The following is a 21,882-nucleotide window of genomic DNA, read 5'->3' as shown; positions in this document are numbered from 1 at the left end:
ATTTTTCACAGGATGTAAAAGGATGAGCCTTCTTTTGATTTCTGTTTTATTTCCTGAGCCTTACTGTTACTGGTTTTAAGAGTTTAGATAAAACATCTTTATATGTATATAAGAAAGAAAATTCTGTCAATAGCAATCCGTTACTGGAACATAAGACATATCAAAACCAACTTTTTTTTTAATGATAATTATAGACCTGATTTCTGTGGTTCAGTGTTTGTCACACTTTCCTTCTATCTGAATCATGAAAACTAATCCTAGGGAGAGACTAAAGATACCATGGATTAAACATATTCTATGGATTGGTAGTATTGGCAGGAAGCTAGTAAGAATGATCCACCAAGGACAGTGCTTTACTACAGATCTTGCCTTTTTGAGTTTTAAAAGAAATGAAGATATTATGGTTTAAATTAAGTTTGGAATAGGATTTAGAATTTGACTGAGGACAAATTTAGTTTAGGTGATTAGAAGGCATAGTCTATGCAAATGATATCCTGATTATGAGAATGCTAAAAGATCAGTTGTATTTGCAACTGCAAATTTGTCGCTATTGAAAGTGGTGATATGTCTTTCAAAATCATCTATTAGAGTCAAGATACTTGCCTTGGAATGTGTCTGAAACCAGATTTTGCAATTGAATACTCGGACTTTGCAATTGGGTACTAGTTTTCCCCTATAGTAGGACGAAAATTGTTGGCATAAATTCAGATAATTTCTACAGATGCATCATAAGTGATGCCAAACAAATTTCAGTAAAATAAATAAATTAAACCACATGAATTAAAATTCTGTAATATAAATGCCAAGCATGTGCTTTTAAACATCCCTTAATCCCTCATTTAATTTCTTCTTCATTTTCTGCTTTTCTCTGATTATCACACTGATGTTTCCCTTTATATTTTATCTTTTTTTTACCTTGGGAATTGTTATCCCCTTTGTATCAGTTTTATGTCATATTCATATCTAGGCTGCTGCCAGATGATCTTTGACAACAGTCTGCTGAAGTCTTTTGGAGCTTTCATGTATGTGAAAGTGATCTGAATAGATCCAGTTGTGGAATTGGTATTATGCTTTGTAAGAGTGTTGTGAATTTGATGTGTAAGTGTTGCCCCAGTATTAGAGATCAGAAAACTATTTCATTCTTGACCACTGCAAATTGCTAATAATTACATATTAATTGTTTTGTGTGGACTCCATTGGTACACTTTCCTGATTCAACAACACTGGAGCAGCCCCTTTTAACTATGAAGAGATGTCTGCCACTTGATTTGTCCTCAGTTGAACTCAATGTATAGGCCTCTTATATAATACAGTCTAAATTAGAAAGAATGAGCATGTAGTACAAGTACTTTACTACACAAAGTTAAAATTGATGCTGACACTACCCATCCTCAACAGTTTTTAAATATAATGTGCATGTATTATACAGAAATGGTAGTTTAAGGTAAGATTAGTTCTTTTACTGACTTTCCTGTTACAATGATTTTGATTCATGCAGAGAAACTGCCTCAGGAGACTGATTTTTAAGGGTACTGTAAAATTTGTGCTTATTTTAGGGACTGTATACTTCTACAGGTGCAACCATAACATTGCTTTCTTGGCAGATATTTGAAGACATCTTTCATGTCTATAGCTATCGAGCATTTGCGACATTATGAGCTTTAACTTGATGTACAGTATGTTACCTCATTCCATTTCTCAGTGAATAGACTTTAAATACTAAAGCCAGTTTCAAATGTAAAATGATGTAAAGGAATTATACTTTCAGATATTTTATTTTTGAGTAATGTTTTATGAATCCAGCTACTTAGATAATGTTATTTCATCTTAAGAACACTGTGGAACATCTGTTCAATGTGGGCTTAAACTCAAACAGGATGTTCTTTCACGTTGTCTTTTCAGGTAAACCATTGGATGGTTCTATTTCATAGGCCACTAACTAATTCATACTCCACTTTACCTTTTCTTTCTGCAGCCACAAGGTAGCTTCTAAACACACTGACCTTCAGCATTCTTACTTGATAACATTCACATCTAACATAACTTGGAGACTTCAGCTTTGTGGGTAATATCTTTGTGCTGTAAAAGCTGAAGAGTACTAAAGGAAGAAGAGGGTGTGATTGAGTGAGTGTGGGGAAAAGAATGTGCTCAGAAACAGCACAGGTAAGGCAATGTGTGGAGCCAACCTGAGTGCACGTGTGTAGGGTTGTGCCAGCAAGTGGGTGAGTCTTCCTGGGTATTCAGAAGGGGCATTACATATTTATCAAGGGCAGAGAAAGGCACAGTTGAATGCTATAGCATAGGGGTAACTACCATTTGTGTGAATGAATTGTTGCTGTGTAAGAGCACAAAAAAAATTAAAAACTAAAGTTGAGAAGGAGTAGTAAGTAGCTGGATTAACCTACAGAGTACAAGCAAAGAGCGGGTCCTCACTGAGGTGCTAAGAATGAGAGAGGACTGCATCTGGTAAAGAAAAGCCTCATCCAAGGGTCAGAATCATAGCAAAGAGTGCAGTAAAGGCAATGTCTACTCAGGTAGACAGTTAAGCCCCCCAAAACTAAAATGAGGCTCAATGGCTGGACAGAAGGGAGTAGTGGAGGACTGAGCAGATCTGTAACAAAGTCTGCAAACAGGGAAGGAGTCCTGGGGAACTGGTCGTTTTGAAGTTTGGAAGTTTATGTCTTAAAAGGAATAAAAAATGCTACTTCATACAGTACTTAAATATGTAAAAAAATTGGGACTGGGGGAAAGCACACAGAATGTACACTGAGTCACCTTGCTTTTAAAAAATGCTGTGTTTCCCAGGTTCCTCTCTTCTTTTTGTTTCTTCCCTTTATGCCTGCTTATTTCTACAGTGATAAGGTTATCCTGGCAGTGAGGAAGTTAACGTGAGGCATAACCATTGCTAGTAGAAGGACAGTTAGGCCTGTTTTGCTGTGTGAAAAGGCTGGTCTGTTCAAAGATTACTTCAACTTTTATCATAGTTGATTGTAATCCAACAACTGTAACAACAACAAAACCACAAAAAGAACCCAAACAAACAAACCAGGAAAGTGCTAATTGATTTATATTTTTAGTATTTCATTTGCATTTTCTTTACGTTTTATCTATTTTAATGCTTCATTGCTCTTCCTTCACTTCCAAACAGCTTCACTAAATAGCCTGAATGAGCTTGGAAAAGGTGTGCAGTTTTTTTCTTTTCCTTCACGCAGGTTCCAAGTCTTCAAACATATATTCAAGGGCTCTGTTGAAATATGATATTATGTCTCAGTTACTCCACTGTAGAAAAACGTACAGAACAGTACGGTGTCATCTATGAAAACCCCTTCCCCAGGTTGGGTGATTAGTGTTAATGTTGTCCATTACCCTTTGGGAGATCTTTCAAGACATTTAGTAGATGCTGTAAAAATGAGCATAGGAGGTTGAATTCTGGACAGAAAAAGGCAGAAGTGGTCAGTTATTTTCTTCCTTCTGTGTCTCATTTTGGTGAGCTCTTTAGCTTAATATAAGTTTGTTGCATGAACCTCTCCCACTACGTAACTAGCCTGGCTAAAATTTTCATAGTGCAGTCCAGAGATGGGAAGTAGGATCTGCTTCCTGCCTTCATCTCTTATTATAGGTCTTGATGACTTTTATAATTTGATGTCCATGCTGTACTTACTCTTTATTGGTGCTGCATAAAATATTTATAGTATGTGGTAACTTGATTTGTGCTAGTATGTGTAATAGTATTTTCTGTATGCATTTTGAAAGGAATAGAAGACTTATAAGTACAAAATTAAATAGATGCAGTTAGAAATGTTCTGGAAGCATAATTTGTGTCTTGCTGCACCTAAAAGCCTTCAATATTTGGCAGCACTTTTCCCCTCCCCAACTCCATGTACAAAATAAATCAGTCCTATTTCTGTATTTTTTGTTGTCATAATTGAAAACCTGGAGGATTAGGCTCATGGTGGTTTTCTCACATTTTTTTACTGTTTTATATTACTCCAATTGTTTCTATATCTGTATTTCAGAGGAGTTTTTACTTTAAAAAGTAAATGTGGATCTCTTATTAAATTTCAAGCAAAATTAAATTTTGCATTCCCAACATTCTCACATTAGTCTCTGATAATATATTCTGCTATACAGATATAGAAGAAGAAACTTGGAATAACTGATATCAAGTCTGATGATTCAGTGTAAAAATAATTAATTTTCTGTAATTAAAAGAAAATTCCCACATGGGCAGACAGTTCCCAAACTTGTCAAATCAGGGCTTCTTACAACATCCTTTGAAGGATATTGGTTTTTTACAGGTGCTCCTGGAAACAACAGGATCACTGTCTTACCAAGTAGTATTATTTCTATTACTTTAATAGTAATCTTGTGCAGGAATGAGAATCAAAATGTCTTAAGTAGGTAATTTAAGTAGTCACTTGAGTGACTCATCAATAGTCACATAAGTAGACTCATATTAGCCATGATACTGATTTTACTGGCAAGGAACGTTTTGAAACAGTAACCTAGGCCAGAGTGGCCTCTGTAAATCCTAGATAATTATTTTGCAAGGGTAGAGAAAAGCTAACCATTCTTACTTTGTTTTGAAATAGTATACAAAAATTTCAAACTTTCCTTTAAAAAGTCTCCATCTTCCATCAGCGTAAACACCTCAAATTGCCCAGTTCTGTGCAGAAGACCGAAATAGTTGCAAGTTAACTTGATTTTTTTTTTTTTTTTTGCTTTTGCTCGTCAGCTGTTCTCTAGAATGAAATGGTTGTCATTTGAGAACACGTAGGCAGAGTTCTAGGCTGATCTGAAAGTAAGGTGGAGTGGACCTATAGAAAGAATTTCTGAAAAATAAAGTAATAAGAGTGAGCATCAAGAAGAAGAATGGAATGGAGGGGGAAAGGCGGGTATGAAGAAAGGGAAAGGCAGATAGGAATGGCACAAAAAAAGAGAGCAAAGATGCTTTTATGGTGCATGCGAGCTGCAGCTTGTGAAAATGCTATTTCCTTTGCCTGTGTGAATTAAGCTTTTGATCTTTGCATCAGTGAAAGCACTTTGCTGCTGCTGCTGCCAGCTACCATTCTGGGAACCTCATTGCATATTGTATTTCTGATATTTCCTTCTTAACAAAGAGCCAACATTTTGCTGCAAAAATGTGATGACTAAACAGGAGAACACCTCTGAAAATGTGCTTAGCTTTAAATTTTTTACAGTCTTCAGAAGGGAAACAAATTTGTTCCATGCATCATACATAAACAGGATTAAAATCACGTTGTTTTCAGGAGGAACACAAAACATTCAGTTATTTAGATGACACTTGTATCACCTGATAGATTAAACAACATTAATTCTCATTATTTATTGGTGAGAAAGGAGGACTTGCTTACCTGCAAACTGAATGTATCAGTTTACATGTCTAATAATATCAGTACTTTGGTACAAAATTTCTAATAAAGAAAATAAAGTAGATATTTTTCTGTATTGTTTTATCAGGCAATTTTTGGTAACTGTTCTGATGTGCTTACAGTGTACCAAATTACTGTGCAAGGCCTGTGGACCTAGGCATTCCTGTGTTCAGGAATTTTCATACTCAAGGCATCACTTTCAAGGCACAACATTCAACTTACAATAACCTCCCACAGATCAAACTATGTAATTCAAGTGCAACTCCTAGAGTATCACTCTTCATATTTTTTTCCATAATTAGTTTGCAGAGTGAAAGCCTCTTCTGGAGCGGGGGAGGTTTGGTTTCACTTGTATCTTCTAGTCATCAGATATAGGCTATTCTAGATACAGATTCAAAAATGTCATAATACTGTTTAAACCCTAGCAGTTCTTCCTTGGAGTAGAGGACTGGACCAGATGACATTTTAAGTCCTACTTTTCCAAGTCCTTGTTCTAGAAAGAAAGACTACTTTTTGTCCTGTGGGAGCAGTGTAGTCTGATCAGTAGGTGTGTCTCATTTATGCAAAAGGAGATTAACTGTCAGTCAGCTGTCACTGCTGAAGATCTGTGATGACACTGTGCCATGCAAAAATAAGTGATATCTGTGGTGGTATGTCCATGAACCATCTGAGCATTAAAAGTATTGTAAATACTGACTATCATTTTGCACATTTCTCTCTTTTTCCATAGCAAGAAGAATTTACCCCTAATCAGGGTTTCTTAGCATAAAACCTGTTTTTGGAATGTGTTTCTGCTAATGTGCTGGAGAACAAGACTAAGCATGTGCTACCATTCTCAATTTCCTTTGATGTTCATAATTTCTAGCAGAGCTGTGGTTTTTGTTTTATTTTTTTGGGGTTTTTTTTAAATGAATGTTAGATCTTTGTAATGACAACAAGGATGTCCCATTGCCAGGCAAAAAAACCCCCAAAATCCCAGGAGGCAATAAATGGAATTGATTTTGTTAAAAACTCTTTTTACTCTTAAAGTAACTTGAGTAGCATGCAGAGTTTCAGAGCAAGATGTGGTATGTGTTTATTTTGGCAATAGCTGCCACATGCTATTTTTCTTTATTCCTTCAGTTGTATTCTCTCATAACAGGGGTAGAATGCTAACAGATCATAACTCTAAAGAGAGTCACCTTAAATACATTCCATTGCAGTATTATAAACTGATGCAATCAAACTGCTTGACAGCCAGGACAACTGTACCTAAATACATTTTGTATATAAAAGAGCTGGTAAACATGACACAATTGCAGAGCCTTAAAGCTAGTTTTTAAAGATGTGTGAAAGAAAGAGGTGAATAGGAATTTCCTTAATATTGGACTATGCTGTTGGAGTTTCTGAAAGAGTTATGGTAATGTAGTGGTAGCCAGCCACTGCTGTCACTTACTATTAAAAGCCATACATAATTATATACTTCTTGATGTATCTTTTTGTGGTAGCTGTGTGGTTATCTCCTTGCAAAACAGATATGAATCATGCCTAAGATGCACATGTATTTTTCCTCTTCTCCTGAAAAGGTATTGAGGCAGAAACAGCGTAGTACGAAAGCTTCTCACTGCTGTTGGAGGGCGAAGGCGGTAAAGTTGCACTGACAAATGCAATTCCCATTGAAATCAGTAGGAATTGGGTGATTAAGGGCACTTGCAAATGAGGGTCTGGCTTTTGGCTAGGCTGCAGAAAAATGTTACTGGGAGGAACCACAGATGGGATAGGATCAAACAGCATGTTTTGGGTTCCACTTCCTTTCTCATGTTGGTCCTACCCATTGTTTGAATGGTGGTACTCAGCCCTTGGGCCACCATCGGCGATGAGTTTGCTGACAGCTTCTTCTTTATGACAATCAAGTTGAGCTTTCCATTGACAGTAACACACAACAAAGACTCCTTAGTTTCTGTGTGTCATCTGTCTCTATTTTGATTCTGTATCTGCCACAGATGTCAGTTCATGGTGCTTATTGTTTCTCACTTTTTAACTTAAGAAGATAGTCCTTTCTGCAATCAATAGCATGGATTTTGCATTTGTATTTAAGAAAGCTGCTTGTTTCTTGTCTTATCGTATGTTTGTGTGCAATTAAGTCTAAAAGTCCCCCTCTACCCTATGGAAAAAAAAAAGGTATGAAGGATCTTAATCCTGCATTTGTGTGGTGGCATGTTTCATAGCTACCGTTGTTGCAAAGGTGAGGTGACAGGCGGTGACTGGGTTTTCCTCTCCAGTATTTATGTCCCATCTTCTGGATGCCCATAGTTCACATGCTCTGAAGTGAAACGTAAAACATGCTTGGTGTTTATATCTACTGTCACTACGTTGTGCAAACACAGCCATCAATGTCTTCTGAGCTGCAGTCTGCCTTGAAGAGCTTCTTGTGGAGCCGCCCACACAAGAGATTCTGCATATGGAAGTTGTAGCAGAAGCTTCCAGCCTTTGCCTTCAGTCTTGAGGTGGAAACTTAACATAGAATTTGCTTATTGGCAGACAAAAAAGCAAAACCTTTGAGAACAGCTTGAATATATTTGAAACAATTTTTTATTGTAGCAGATGTGAGTGTGTGAAAGGTGATATGGAGGCAGTAATTCTTCCAACAGTGCCATTCTGGATGGGATGTGTGCTCAGGGTTAGTTGATAGAAAGGTGGCTGTTCTATTTTGTAGCTTCTTCCCTCTCCATCTGCAGCATGGCCTCTTGATTATTGCTTATAAAAGCATCAGAGCTGAAACTGAATAGAGGATAAAAATCCCAGAAAATCCAAGACATTTTTAAGTCTTAGCATTTTGTTAGGCTTTCCTGGATGCTTGCATCACCAAAGTATTTTTTCAAAACAATTTCTTAGTGGGGCTTATTCAGGTCTGTATAATATGTTATAGTTTACCTTAAATATATACCTGTACTGCAAGAAGAATTAGATATCGCTATAGTGTAATATATTGCTTTCAGAAAAAGTAAAAAATATAAATCTTGGCAGACTAATAGGAGTTTCTCACAGCTTAACTTCTTCCCCTTAAATTTTAGTATAACTTGAGTTCATAAGAGCATTAAGTTAGGCAATCAAAATGCGAATGTCTAGCATCTCTTCAGTTTGAAATAGCAGTCTTCAGGATGTCTTGGAAGTTTGGCAGTTTGCACTGAGATAGATGTAATTCCCAGGATACTTCTCAGCTTTTTCATGTCACTGCTTTCCAGTTGTGATCCACAGTTTCTAATAAAACCTAGCCTACTCACAAAAATTTAGTGTCTCAAATAGTTGAGAAGGCAAATTGCCAGTTTTGGTGTCTATATGAATTCAGAGCACTAATGACAACTACCTGTGACTGTATCTACATTACAGTTAAAGGTGTGACAGCAACACTTGCAGACTGATCTAGCTAGCCTAGGCAACAGCAGTGAGGTTACAAGACCATTGGATTTAGCTTCAGCTGTATGGATCTGGGCAGTATCCTGGTACTGTGTGGTAGCTGAAGCTACTTTGCTTATAGCTATTGAGTTTTGGGGTAAGTCAGCTTCAGTCCTAACTTTGGCTGCAACTTACAAGCAGCCTTAAACTCATTCTGAAGAAAGAGGAGATTCTAATACCAAGGAAAAGCATTAATTTGAAGAAACAAAACAGTCAAGATGAAAGAGGTGATGTTGCATCTTATGACTACTTGCTCAATCTTAATGACTGCTTTCTTGACAGGGAAGTGCTAATGTTGCAGCACCAGCAGCCAGACTGTGTCTGTCTGGCTCTTGGACTCAGCTTGACCAAGAAGCTGTGTTTATGTGCAGTTCATATAGACCATCCAGCTGTTTTCTTTGTCTTTTTCTTCTCCAGGCTAAACTAGTTTCAGCATGCTTTGTGTCACCTGTTATTAGTGTCATTAATGCCATATATATGAATCAGGTTCCAGGAGCTAATGAGGTCTGGAAAAAATTCACATGCATGTGGCTTTTGTTTCCTTCCAAAGTTTGGACTCACTGGACGTTCACACTTTTAAACTTTCCTTTATAAGAATGAACTTCATTATAAATTGCTTTTAAAGAAGCCAACGCCCTCATGCATCCAAGAACAATATAAGAATCTGGGTTTGAATCCCCTCAGCTGAGTAGTCTCTTAGTATGCCAGACTCTAGACAGCTATGGAAAAGGTAGGGGATGACGCCTTCTGCTTTGGCAGTGTTTCTGAGTAAAAATGTGTGTTATACCTAGTGTTTTAATCTGGTCTTAGTGTGGCGCTTGTGCTGTAAGCTTGTCTGTTGTGTTGATCAGCAGACAAAGCACAGACCTGGTAGCTTATGATCAGTAGGCATGAGATGGGCCCTTGAAATGCTTAGCTAAACCAAGATCTTGGCATGCAAGGTGGTAGAACGTCTGGCACTTGGCGAACATCACTGGTGAGAGTTAAAGCACCAATGACTTTCAGGTGCCAGAGCTTTGAAAGCAGATTTCTATTTATAAATACAAATGCTGCTCAGAGCAGAGCCAGTTGGTATGAGGTAACGTTACTGTGCCTCAATAGGTCTCTATGCTCTGTCCTCTTAGTATGTGGCAGACACAAGTAATTCGAGTGAGCATACTCCCCAGTGAAGGGAGCTGAGCTGCTGTGAGTTACACTGCGTTTTTTTTTTTTGTTGACTTACACAAGCCAGTTACTGTAGGTCAGCCGAGGTGTTATACTTGTTTAGCTTCCAGCATTTCATTTGAATCTTTAAGCCTTTAGACACCCAAAAATCTCTATGGATGTGGCACTAATGATGTAGAAGCAACTTATCTGAAAGTGCTTTTATCTACCAGTTGACCAGGGAAGATGCTTAAGCTTACATTTGAATGAGAGGGGAGCAGCTGGCAGGGCATTTTTCCGTACTGCTTTGGAACTTGCACTTTCCCCAATACCAAAATAGTTCTGGGACACTCTGCAGTGACCCACTTGTTTTTCTTAGCTGTAAGGGGTTGGGAGGATTCTGGTGGAAGATTGTAAATATATCTTTTCAGCTGTTGGGCTATGTTTATTATCCAGCAAAAGGGAGCTACTGCTTTAGTATATCTTTATAACTGACACTCTAAAAATATAATCTCTACCAAAGGGTAAGTGTCTCTTTCTTTAGAGTGACTGTATTCATATGGAGTACAATTTTACAATCATACACAAGACAGGAGGCAAATCCATTTTGCTGAGAACTAGAAGAATGCATGGCAGTGTATATATACCAAGATACTGAGGATAACATTTGCTAGCGAATTGAGGGTAAGTTCTCAGTGAACTGATATTTACTCTATAATTTTAGCTACAGTAAGTCTACCTAATATTGGATTGCCTTTTGCTTCCCTCCTATGAACACACACAGTCACTCTGAGTGGCAGAATATTTGAGAGTGGAATTGTGGTTACAAAAGCCAGAAAATGGGAATTAGTTTTCAGCTTCTTTTATTTCTGTAGACTTTATTACACTCAAACAAAAAAATATCACCTTCCACCACTCTTTACATCATATATTTGCTCCAAGAAAAGAAATTTGCTCCAAGATAGGAGGAGTAATAGTTATAGGAATTTGAAAATCCCTATAGGGCTTTCACATATTAATGGCTGTAATGACATGATAAATGTCAGGACAGAAACAAAGTGTTATTGTAAACAGTGTAACTGCAAAAGGAAGGAAAGAGCACAAAATTGCCAGTTGTGTTGGCATTGCACAGTATAAAATGGCTCAGTATAAGAGAGTAATTTCTCACGCTTTGTGTTATAACTCTCTTACCTCACTTTCCTCCAAAATTTTAGGGAGGGTGGGCAGAAAAATGTAGTATTACAAGACTGTCCTTTCTCTATGTAGAAGATGATGAGCTTATATCTCATGAACAAATATATTCCAAACTTCAAGATGCCATGGGATCGTATTTCATTTACATCATAAGTCTCTACATTAGCTTTGCCCCTCCTTCCATCACCACCTACCTTCCAAAGTTCTTCTAAATAGATTACATCTCTTAAGAGTTATATTTGCTTTGCTAATGGCTATTTTTGGGCTATCAAATGGCCTGCTCTACTGCTGAAACTCTGCTTCAGTGTATTCTCTAATTTAGGAACTTACTTAGAATGTAGATTTCAAAGCCCTGAAGTCTCATTTTTGTAAGTGACTGATGAGCCTAAGTCACTTCTCCTAGTCTTGAATTTAACCCAGACCTTACTTCTTCTTTTTGGAGAGAACTAGGTACACATAGAGAAGAAGTTTGAAAATGTTTCTCATAGCCATGATTTAAAATGCTGGTTTCCTCTTGTTTAAAGGAAGCCAAACTCACCTACTCTCTGCTGAGTAGTTTGATATGTGCTGGACTAACTTGAATTAGATGCTCTCATAGCTAAGATCTTTCTACTTCTCAAGGCATCTTATAGGGGCTGCTGAAGATTTCTTGAGAAAAGCAGTCTGCTGACTCAGAGAATGTACATGGATGGAAATACAACTGTAATAAAAAGACTTAAATTTATCCTTGCCTGGAAGCAAGATCTTAATGAAATGGCTGCAACCAGCATGACATAACCCTATGACTGTGATGAGAATGCAGAAAGGGGCCTCACATTTGTTAGTCACACTAGTGTGAACTGTAAGCACAGTGCAAGTAAACACCTGAGTCCTTTGTTGTATTAATTTCTCCAATTTAGTTTGACAAGATGAATAAAAGATCTGTTGCTACAAAGAGTGAGGAAATTTTTTGCAATAGACAGTACAGAGAGGAAGGCATTAATATAATTTTTTTAGGAATAGCATGTATCATTCTGCTGCTCCATGTTCATGAAGAGTGAATTAAAACTGGAGCAGGTGCAGGGAAAGACTTTGAGGTTGATCACAGGAATGGAGAGTATCTTATGAGTCCATAAAAGCTAAATAAGCTCACATCTCTATAAATATGTGGGAGGGGAAAATACAGTTAGACTGAAAACCATTGTGGGGATGAGAACATGTGGGTGTGAACTAAGCTAAAATAAATTACAGTAATGTTTTTAAAACAACCTAACCTTCAACTATGAGGTGTGAGAATGGAAGTCTTAACTTCACTTAAGACTGATGAGTTTAAGAAAGAAACACCTTGACATTGAAATGATGACAGCCTGGAGATTCAATTGATCCTTTTCTGTCCTGTTCTCATGTGACTTTATAAGAAGATATGATAATGAAAATGTTAACAATATCTCAATTTTAGAATTCACAGAATAGTTGAAGTTGGAATGAACCTCTGGGGATCACCTAGTTCAATCCCTACTCAAGCAGAGTCAGCCATGGCAGGTTGCTTAGGGCTGTGTCCATCTATGTTTTGAATATGTCCAAGGATGGAGACTCTACAACTCTCTTGGTAACCTGGTCCATGGTTTGATCACCCACACAGTAAAAAAAATGGTATAATGTTCAGATGGAATTTCATGTGTTTTAATGTGTGCCCATTGCCTCTTACCCTGTCACTGGGCACTACTGAGAAGAGTCTGGTTCCTTCTTTTTTGTTCACTTCTATCTGGTATTTATACATATGGATGGGATCCACCTGACCCTTTTCTTCTCTGGGCTGAACACTTGTAACTATCTCAACCTTTCATGTCAGATGCTCCAGCCTCTTAATCACCTAAATTGCCCTTTGCTGGACTAAATCTTCTTGCACTGGGGAACTGTACTGGTTTTGGCTGGAATAGAATAATTTTCTTCATAGTAGCCTGTATGGGCTGTGTTTTGGATTTGTGCTGGAAACAGCATTGATGATACAGGGACATTACGGGACATTACAGCTGAGCAGTGCTGACACAGAGCCAAGGCCTTTTCTGTTTCTCACACCACCATACCAGCAAGGAGGCTGGGGGTGCACAAAGAGTTGGGAGGGGACAGATCTGGGACAGGTGACCCCACTGACTAAAGGGATATTCCATACACGTAGTGTCATGCTCAGCATTAAAGCTGGGGGAAGAAGGAGGAAGGCGGGGAAGTTTGGAGTAATGGTGTTTGTCTTCTCAAGTTAACTATTGTGTGTGATGGAGCCCTGCTTTCCTGGAAATGGCTGAACACCTGCCTGCCCATGGGAAGTGGTGAATTAATTCCTTGTTTTGCTTTGTTTGCGTGTGTGGCTTTTGCTTTCTGTATTAAACTGTCTTGATTTCAACCCACAAGTTTTCTCACTTTTACTCTTCCAGTTCTTTTCCCCATTCCACTGGGGGGAAATGAACAAGCAACTGTATGGTGGTTCGTGGCTGGCTGGGGTTAAACCATGAGAGGAACCCAGCAGTGGACTCAGCACTCCAGCTGTGTATCACCAGGGCTGAATACAGGGGAAGGTATTGATCTGTTGGCAATGCTGTTCCTAATGCAGTCCAGGGCGCTCTTGGCCTTCCTTGCTGCAAGGGCACGTTGCTGGCTCATGGTGAACATACTGGCTGGAAAGACCCCAAGGTCCTTCTCTGCAGAGCTGCATTCCAGCCAATCAGCCCCTCGCCTGTACTGGAGCCTGGGATTATTAAAGCCCATGTGCAGGACTTTGCACTTCCCTTTGTTGAACCTCATGAGGTTTTTATCTTCTTGATTCTCCTTCCTGTCAAGGTTGCTCTGGAAAGCAGTGCACCCATCTGATATATTAGTCACTCTATCCAGGTTTGTGTTATCTGTGAACTTTCTGAGGATGCACTCTGTCCCTTCCTACAAGTTATTAATGAAAGTATTAGACAATACTGGACCCAGTACTGATGACTGGGGACACCATCACTGTCTTGCCTCCAGCTGGACTTCATGCCACCCTCTCAGCTTGGCCATTCTTGTTTTCAATCCACCTCACTGTCCTGTATATAACCTATACATTGTCAGTTTTTCTGTGAGGATGTTAAACAGAGAATGTCAAAGGCCTTACTGAAGTTAAGATTGCAAAGAGTTTCAAGAAGTTGTCAGGAAATGGCTGTTAGTAGTACTGAGACAAAGTAGAATAACATATGGAAATTAGTGAGGGTAGGAGACGTGGCAACCAGAAAGAAAACTCTGGTAAGGATAAAAGTAAAGATGCTATGTTTTCAGAGGAAAAACTGATTCCACAAATCATTTAGAATATTTTGCACAACAGCTTGTACATTTACAGCTGTTGCCTTTAAAGTTCTTGATGTAGAAGGATACAGAATAGAATTAATTAATAAAATTATGTATTATAGTTACAACAAATTACTTTTAGTGTATAGAGAAAGTTGATCACTTTGTTATTGGTATTAGGCTATTTCCAACAGTTGAGTGTGGTGAAAAATAAAAAATCAATGCCCTTTTCCCAGATATTTTTGGTATGCTGTCAACAATGCCACCACAAAAGAATGCTCTCTGCCAGTGGATAAAGATGACTTTTGGTAACAGGATTACTGGATATTTGAATTACAGGAAGAGAAACCACATGGTAAGAGGGAATGATTGTAGTGAGGTCAAAGTAACTAGACCCGAATGCAGAGTTATATTTGATTCTGCATGCAGTTCTAAAAGAGCCTTAGGGTATCAGTGTCCTGTACTCCTGTATTAATTGTGATCTACCAATGACACTAAAGTCAAATTTCTGGGTTTAAGTGTTTAAGGATGCATTTATGCCTGTATGAAAAAGCAACGATGATGGTAGTCTAAGACAATGCTAAGTAAAGTCGCATCTTAGTTGAAGAATGTGTAATTATACTACAAGAAGAATATTTCATCCTTTACTGTCAGAATTTATGTGGATAGTTAGTAGACAACCCAAACTTTAAAAGTTTTACCCAAGTGTTTTAATTAAAAGGCAAAACAGAGCTTGGCATTTTAGAGAACCCAGTGCTGCCAGTTTCATGCTACAAGGCATGAACAGGTGTTAACAATGCTGTTCATCTTTCCAAAGCAGAACTAAAGAAGCACAGCTGTATGTAGCATGTAATTTTAAAACAGTCGTTCTATATAATTTGAATAATATTTCAAGCTTACTCCACTATATTTTAAGAACAGCTTCTCAAATGTCTTTATAAGTTTTCTTTATTTAACACATGGAGCTTTAGTGAAGTTTCCATAGATACCCTTTTTAACACTAGAAAACAATTTTAGTAGTTCTCAGTCATACAAACTATTCTTCAGTAAAAATAGGTCCTTCCTGCTGAGTTGCCTAATGGTGGAAGAAAAGGCACTCTCAGACACTCCTTCTAGTGAGAGGAAAAAGAAGCTTACAAATCCAGTTCAGGTTGTTCAGATGCTCAAATTATATCGTCTTGAGTTTGATGTCTTGAGGCCTAAACAGGCTTTTAGTTGAAAGTAGTGCAGACATATATTATGACACCCTGTTCCCTGAAAAGCTTAAAACAGAAGGGGAAGCCTTCTGACTCTGAGAAACGTTAAAGTCTACACTCACAGAATAGGCCATAAAACATTAATTAAGCCAGAGTTCACCCTTAGCCTGGCTCAGTCACCAGAGGCATAAATGAGAAGTGGTAACACACCATCACTATCTCAGAAATGCCTCTAATTAAGAATAAAAAAATTAAAAGAGATAATTACCCAATAGATAAGCTTAGCTTTGATTATCAAAATTCGTATAAGAAGAGCTGTCTACTCAATACAATGCTGATAGGACTTAGAGATTCTGCATGTACTATCCAGCAAGGAACATCCACCAAGATTTACCTAAACCATCACTGTACTCCCAACCCCAGTCCAGAAAATGTGCTGAAGGACCTTAGTTGTCTCAGTCTCATATTAACCTGCACCTGCTTGGTTTGTGCTCTAAATAGCATTTCAAAGAAGGTGGAGCTTTAAAGTAACATTCACACTAAGAATTCTTCTAAATGTCTTTTTCCTGTCCATCCTACATTTCCTATTTGGACTTTAATGAGATCATAATGAGAAACCTACTTCCTACAGCCAAAATAAGTTAAAGGTTACTTCTGATTTAAAATACTAGTAATTGATAACATTTAAGTGATAAATTTTTTTTGTGTGTGTTTTGTACCATGGAAATGCTATTTTTAAGTTGATCTGATTTAGTTCTACTGTACTGAGTCATCCTGTTAATTCTTTAGTTAGTACCACCTGTTTTAGCTAGCCTTTCGCTGTTCTAGCTAGCCTCTAGCTAGACTTGGCCAAAGAGGGGTCTTAGCATTTGTTCCAAAATCTGAACATGAGTCCTAGAAATAGTGGTTAGAGTGATGATTTTCAGAACTAGTCTGTTGGTGGGACATAGGTAAAACCATGAACAGCAGATATTGCAAAAAGATTTGCCTATAACAGTTGCCTGAATATGTCTTTCAGTGTACTGAGATTTAAAAAGCCTGTAGACCAGATTCTCTCTGAAGTAGGTGGATATCAGAAATACCTCCTCACAACAGTGTTAAAGTGGGAAGAATAAGTAGGTGGGAAGAATATCCATCTCTATTGCTCTAAACAACACAGAACTTGAATAGCCACATTTTTTAAACCAGAACTACACCAAAGCTCAAAGATGTGAAGAGTCAGAGGGCTGGCTTACGTCGTACTTACTTTGGCAGTATTTTTATCTGCTCCACATGATTATGTGGTAACTTCTTTTTAAAGGACAATTATTTCAGTGATGGTGCAAATATTACTGAGTGTGTGCATCTCTAACAGATCCTTAATAGAAGGGTGTCTTAACTCATGTCAGGATGAGCCAATTCTATAACCATGAAAGTCAAAAGCAAAATTCTCTCTACCTTGTAAAATGGGGTGGTTAAAGAGGATTTCTGAAAGACTTTTAGATAATAAACATGATTCAATTTACATTTTAAGTATAATATTTCCATAAACATATTTACTAATTGCCTAGGACCTCTACAAGTGTTTACCCAATCATCTGTACAAACAGATATTGAATCATAGGAATATAAAACTTACTTCAAAATTCTAGTTTGTTACAACTTGAAACTTGGAGAGAAACTAAAAGTCTGCTTTCTTCTGCTGAATCCTCTCAAAAAACTAAGATCCGCAGAAGGCAATGATATTTGGTAAATTTCCTTATGAAGTTTGATTTATCCCCTTTAAATACAGATTTTCCCAGGAATTAAAACTACAGAGTATATTGTTACCTTCAGAGATTTAATATGTGTAAATGGCAGTTTGGTGATGGACACCTCATGTTTCTTCACCAGTTATTGAATGTCTTTGAGATAATCATGAGGTCCAACCTAGTTTTTGATAAGCTTTCTGCCCTAAGAAATATGTCTTATTTTTAGCCTCAGCCTATGCACCAAGGAAGTGGTGCATTCTCTTAGATTTTCTCCCAAAATGAGCAGAATTTCTTTTGCTGTGTTATGAATATGGATTCCTGAAACATCTTGCTGCCTTCGAGGTGGCAGACTGTAGGTTCTCTAAGTCAGCAGTTGTTTTCACATCTTTTCTTTCTCCTAATGATCTCGATCAACTTGATTTCTGTCTTGATTTGATCTAAGTGAGAGTCGATTTGGGAAGGTGAGAGCCTTCCCGGGTTTTGAATCTCAGAGAAATGTAACTGTAGTTTATTGTGGTGGAAGTCATTAACTGTAACTCAGCTGGACAGAACCATTTTGCTGTTGAATATATCTGTCTGGTATCAGTCTTATAGGATACCAGTGATTCTCATTAATTTGTATTAATACTAATTGTAAATGTTGTGTAGTGTTTATCATGGAGACCAACTGATTAATTTTGCTCATGTGGCTTGTGAGGTCAACTTTTCTATGACATTGTTACAGTATCTCTGCTGGACATGATGGAGTTTTTTACATTTTTGCTTACATCCTGGTATAGACGTAAGAAATGGGATCTATAATTGTGTAACTTCATATTTCTCTCTACTTTCAAATTCTATTGCTACGTTAAGACAGGCATTGGCTCTTCTGTTATTTCAACAGAGCCCATATTTTATTCTATATATACTCTCACAGCATTTGACTGCTGTCATATAGTCCTTTGGTAATCTGTTTACTCATCTGTCCTATACTTCATGTCTCACATTCTCTGCTGAGGGAGTGAAGATAATCTGTTAGAGTGTTACCTTTAACTGAAAGTTTGCTTTGTTAGTTTGTTTTGCTGTAGATGTCTTGCTATGACTATGTTAAAAAAGGTGTGGCCAAAATTGTTACAGGTTCTTCTCTTCTGGAGTAGTAAGCCTGTAATAAAGGTAGCAGCATATGAAACCTCACAGACTTCTCAAGTAAGTCCACATATATGGAGTATCTCATTAGGCAATTCCAGATATTTGCAGCCTTGTATTTACAAGGTTCAGTACAGACGATGGTGTAAATTGACATGCTGACTAGTATTGACTAGTGACTAAAAACAGTTATGAAGATAACTAGTGTCACCTTGTTGCTTGCAAAATGTTAATCCATCCATTTAATACTGGAATCTGACAGAGAGTCTGAAAGACAGTGGAAATCTGTGGCCTTATCTGCATGAGATCTATCTGGCAAACAGTCTGTTGGCATAGTGCAGATAGCAAGTTCTTTTGGCAGAATGCATTCACATTTGGTTGCTTCTGTTGGCAGTATATTTCTTCATGGCTTCAGATTGTATTGGCAAAATATATGCAGCATGTAAGAGGGTCTTGGTAACTGTGTCTATAATGCTGTGTAGAACTCGTCTTGAAGCCAAATGTGCTAACTATTCATTCTGCGCTTGTTAGGGAGTTGTTATTGCTGAATCTGGGGGCATATGAAAACAGCCAATTCTCCAGCAGGAAAAACATTGGGTAGTGCTGGAATTTTAAAGGTTATCAAGAGCGGCCTCACTGCTTTGTGGATAGGCTGTGTGCCTGGCTAATTCTGTTGTCTGTGCAGATAAGATGGTTCCTTGTCCTTAAGATAGCTGTGTCATCACTTGCTGTGAAGGGTGATGAGGTTTGTGGGCAGTCTGAGATGTCTATGTGTAGACCCAAATATATTAAGATGCCATTATTTGACATACAACTAGATGAGACTGCTTCTGAATATTGAATACTGAATATCCTTCAAGAATTATGGAACTGTGCATTAAAGCCACAGAAACTGCTTCCTCAAGGCTGTCTTTAGCATTCTCCACATTTCCCCATTTTCATCATAGAATCATAAAACTGTTTAGGTTGAAAGGGACCTCTGGAAGGTCATCCCCTTGCAGAGAGCAGGTTCAAAAGGATCAGGTTGCTCAGATCCCTATCCAATTAGGTGTCCTCCAAGTCTTCTCTTATAAAGACTTATAAGACTTATAAAGTTCTTCCATCATGTGCTTCATCTCCCAGTCAAATTGGTAGCCTTCCTCTGAACTCACTCCAGCACATCAACGTCTTTCTTGTGTTGAGGAGCCGCAAATTAAATATGGTACTCAAAGCTATCTATAAAATAGCGAAGCTATACTAATAAGTGGAATGGTTTTGTCCGTTGTAGGATGGACAAGACATTCTATAAGAAGAGCCAAGATGCCCAGAATGAGTGAACACCAAAGAGTAACAATGTTTAACGAGAAGACTGGTTTTCTGCTGCTGAAATGGCTCTGAGGGTGAATGCCACATGTTGTGTACTACATAACTTCTGCCACTATAAAATCCTTTGTGGACCTATTCAGGTGGATAAATAAGGTGTTTGTGCTAACTGCTGAAGTCAGAGATATGGCAGTTCCATCTGCCATGTGTACCAATTGTTTGAGGGAGCATAAAAGAGAGCATTGTCATGTTATGCACTATCCAGGCAGTGATTGTTTTTGTTATCACATATGCAGAAATTTTTTTTAGTAATTAATTCTGGGGAAATTCCATCAAATAAAAAATAACATAAAGCTGGATTTTCAGAAATCAGACTTTGCTTGCAATATGGGCAGTGCTTTCCTTGACATCTGTAGCTGCTTCTGAGTAGGAAGATTCATAGCAAATCTTCTCTATTGATGTTCAATGCTGCTATAAAATGGAATGAGAAGATGATGTGGGTCTTCAATTAAAGATGAGTATTTTTCATATTGTGTTGTAGATTCTGGGTTGCTAGCATTTTGATTTTCTGATCAAGAATACAGCTTAGTATCCTTTTCTTTTTCCTTTGAAATTTGTAGCATACATTCTTGCAGTTTTCAGTCTTTCAGTTTGTTATAAGACTGCAAGAAAGGGAGTTTATGTTCACAATGTAGAAAAAAAAGAACTTCTCTGATCTATTTCTTTCCTGTTTACCATGCAGAGTATTCTATGTGGGAAGGTGTACCCTTCAGATCCATACAGTCCATACAGTAGGATCTGATAGCTTAGAAATCCTAGAATACCCTTGAATATCTGTCATTCCATTGTCCATCTAGAGCTCATCATGGAGACACTCTGACTGCCTGATAGTCTGGAAATGATGGAAACTGTAACAGCTATGACAAAAGGTCTCTGAGAGGAGTGTATGTATGCCACGGACTTACTGGGTGGGATTCATCTTACTAAACACAGACAGTTCTTCATCTGGACTTAATTCATTGTGTGTGGAGGGAAATAGGCATTTGTAGGGCTTTTTTTTTCATTTTGAAGCACAATTTTTCTCATCCCAATGCCACTGTCTCAAATAAAACAGCTGAATCACTTGTTAGATGCCTGCTTTCTCTGTTGATTTTAAAAGAAGCCTGAGATGATTCTTTCAGCTCTAAAAACCTGTGCCATAGCTGACTAAAGCTGGTTGTAATAAGTTTCCTTTTATTGTAATAACAGCAGGCCAAGAGAGAACTTAGGTTGCTTGGAGGAATGGTTCTAACTTTCCCAGTTTTTTGCCCCTATTGTTCTCAGAGGAATTGGCAGAGCAGGAATGCACATAGACTTCTGCTGGCTGTTATTTTTCCTGGTTAGGAGTTCTTTGTTGTCTGATGATTATTCCAGAATAAAGGGTCAAACTCATCCATATGTAGAGTTTTCAGTGTTTCAACCTATCTTCCTGCATAAAATTTTTTGAGTGTATTAGGGAAGTCGTCTCACACTGTCAGATGCACAGTGGGTACTTTTAGAGAAGATACAACTGGCTGATCATCCTCTTTTCCAGGATTTGAACAACCAGACTGTGCCCTGGTTAGCTTCTGAAGCCATGAATTTAATTTCTTGAAGACATCTTGTGTATTTTCTTCTGTTTCCTTTGAGTGGTCACACTCAAAGAGTTGTGGTCAACAGCACAATGTCCACGTGGAGACCAGTGGCTTTCCTCAGGGGTTGTTATTGGGACTGGTGCAGTTTACCATCTTTGTCAGTGACATGGACAGTGGGATTGAGTGCACCCTCAGCAAGCTCACCTATGACACTGAGCTGTGTGGTGCAGTTGACACGCTGGAGGGAACAGATGCCATCCAGAGGGACCTGGACAGGCCTGAGAGGTGGGTCCATTCAGCAAGGCCAAGGGCAAGGTCTTGCATCTGGTTCGGGATAGTCTTAAGCACAAATATAGGCTGAGTGGAGAATGGACTGAGAGCAGTCTTGGGATTTTAGGGTCAATTAATTGTTTTGAAATGTTAATCTTAACAGTATCATTACCTTCTGTCCTGCTTCTCTTCC

The 21,882-nt window shown here is 38.1% G+C and overlaps 1 long non-coding RNA gene across 1 annotated transcript in view; it reads right to left on the bottom strand.

The window, feature by feature from the left end:
* Positions 1-2,091: 2,091 nt before the first annotated feature.
* Positions 2,092-21,882, bottom strand: part of LOC127469931 (uncharacterized) — a 28,262-nt gene continuing 8,471 nt past the window's right edge. The window contains exons 2-3 of the long non-coding RNA XR_007904129.1: positions 7,605-7,695; positions 2,092-3,244 (exon numbers count right to left, since the gene is read on the bottom strand). This is a non-coding gene — a long non-coding RNA (uncharacterized LOC127469931). The remainder of the gene's footprint in view (positions 3,245-7,604; positions 7,696-21,882) is intronic.

Source organism: Manacus candei, unplaced genomic scaffold (assembly GCF_025592945.1).
Source record: "Manacus candei isolate 608988 ecotype Guabito, Panama unplaced genomic scaffold, ASM2559294v1 h1tg000018l, whole genome shotgun sequence".
NCBI classification, from domain to species: domain Eukaryota; kingdom Metazoa; phylum Chordata; class Aves; order Passeriformes; family Pipridae; genus Manacus; species Manacus candei.
This window is presented reverse-complemented; position numbering and strand designations above follow the sequence as displayed.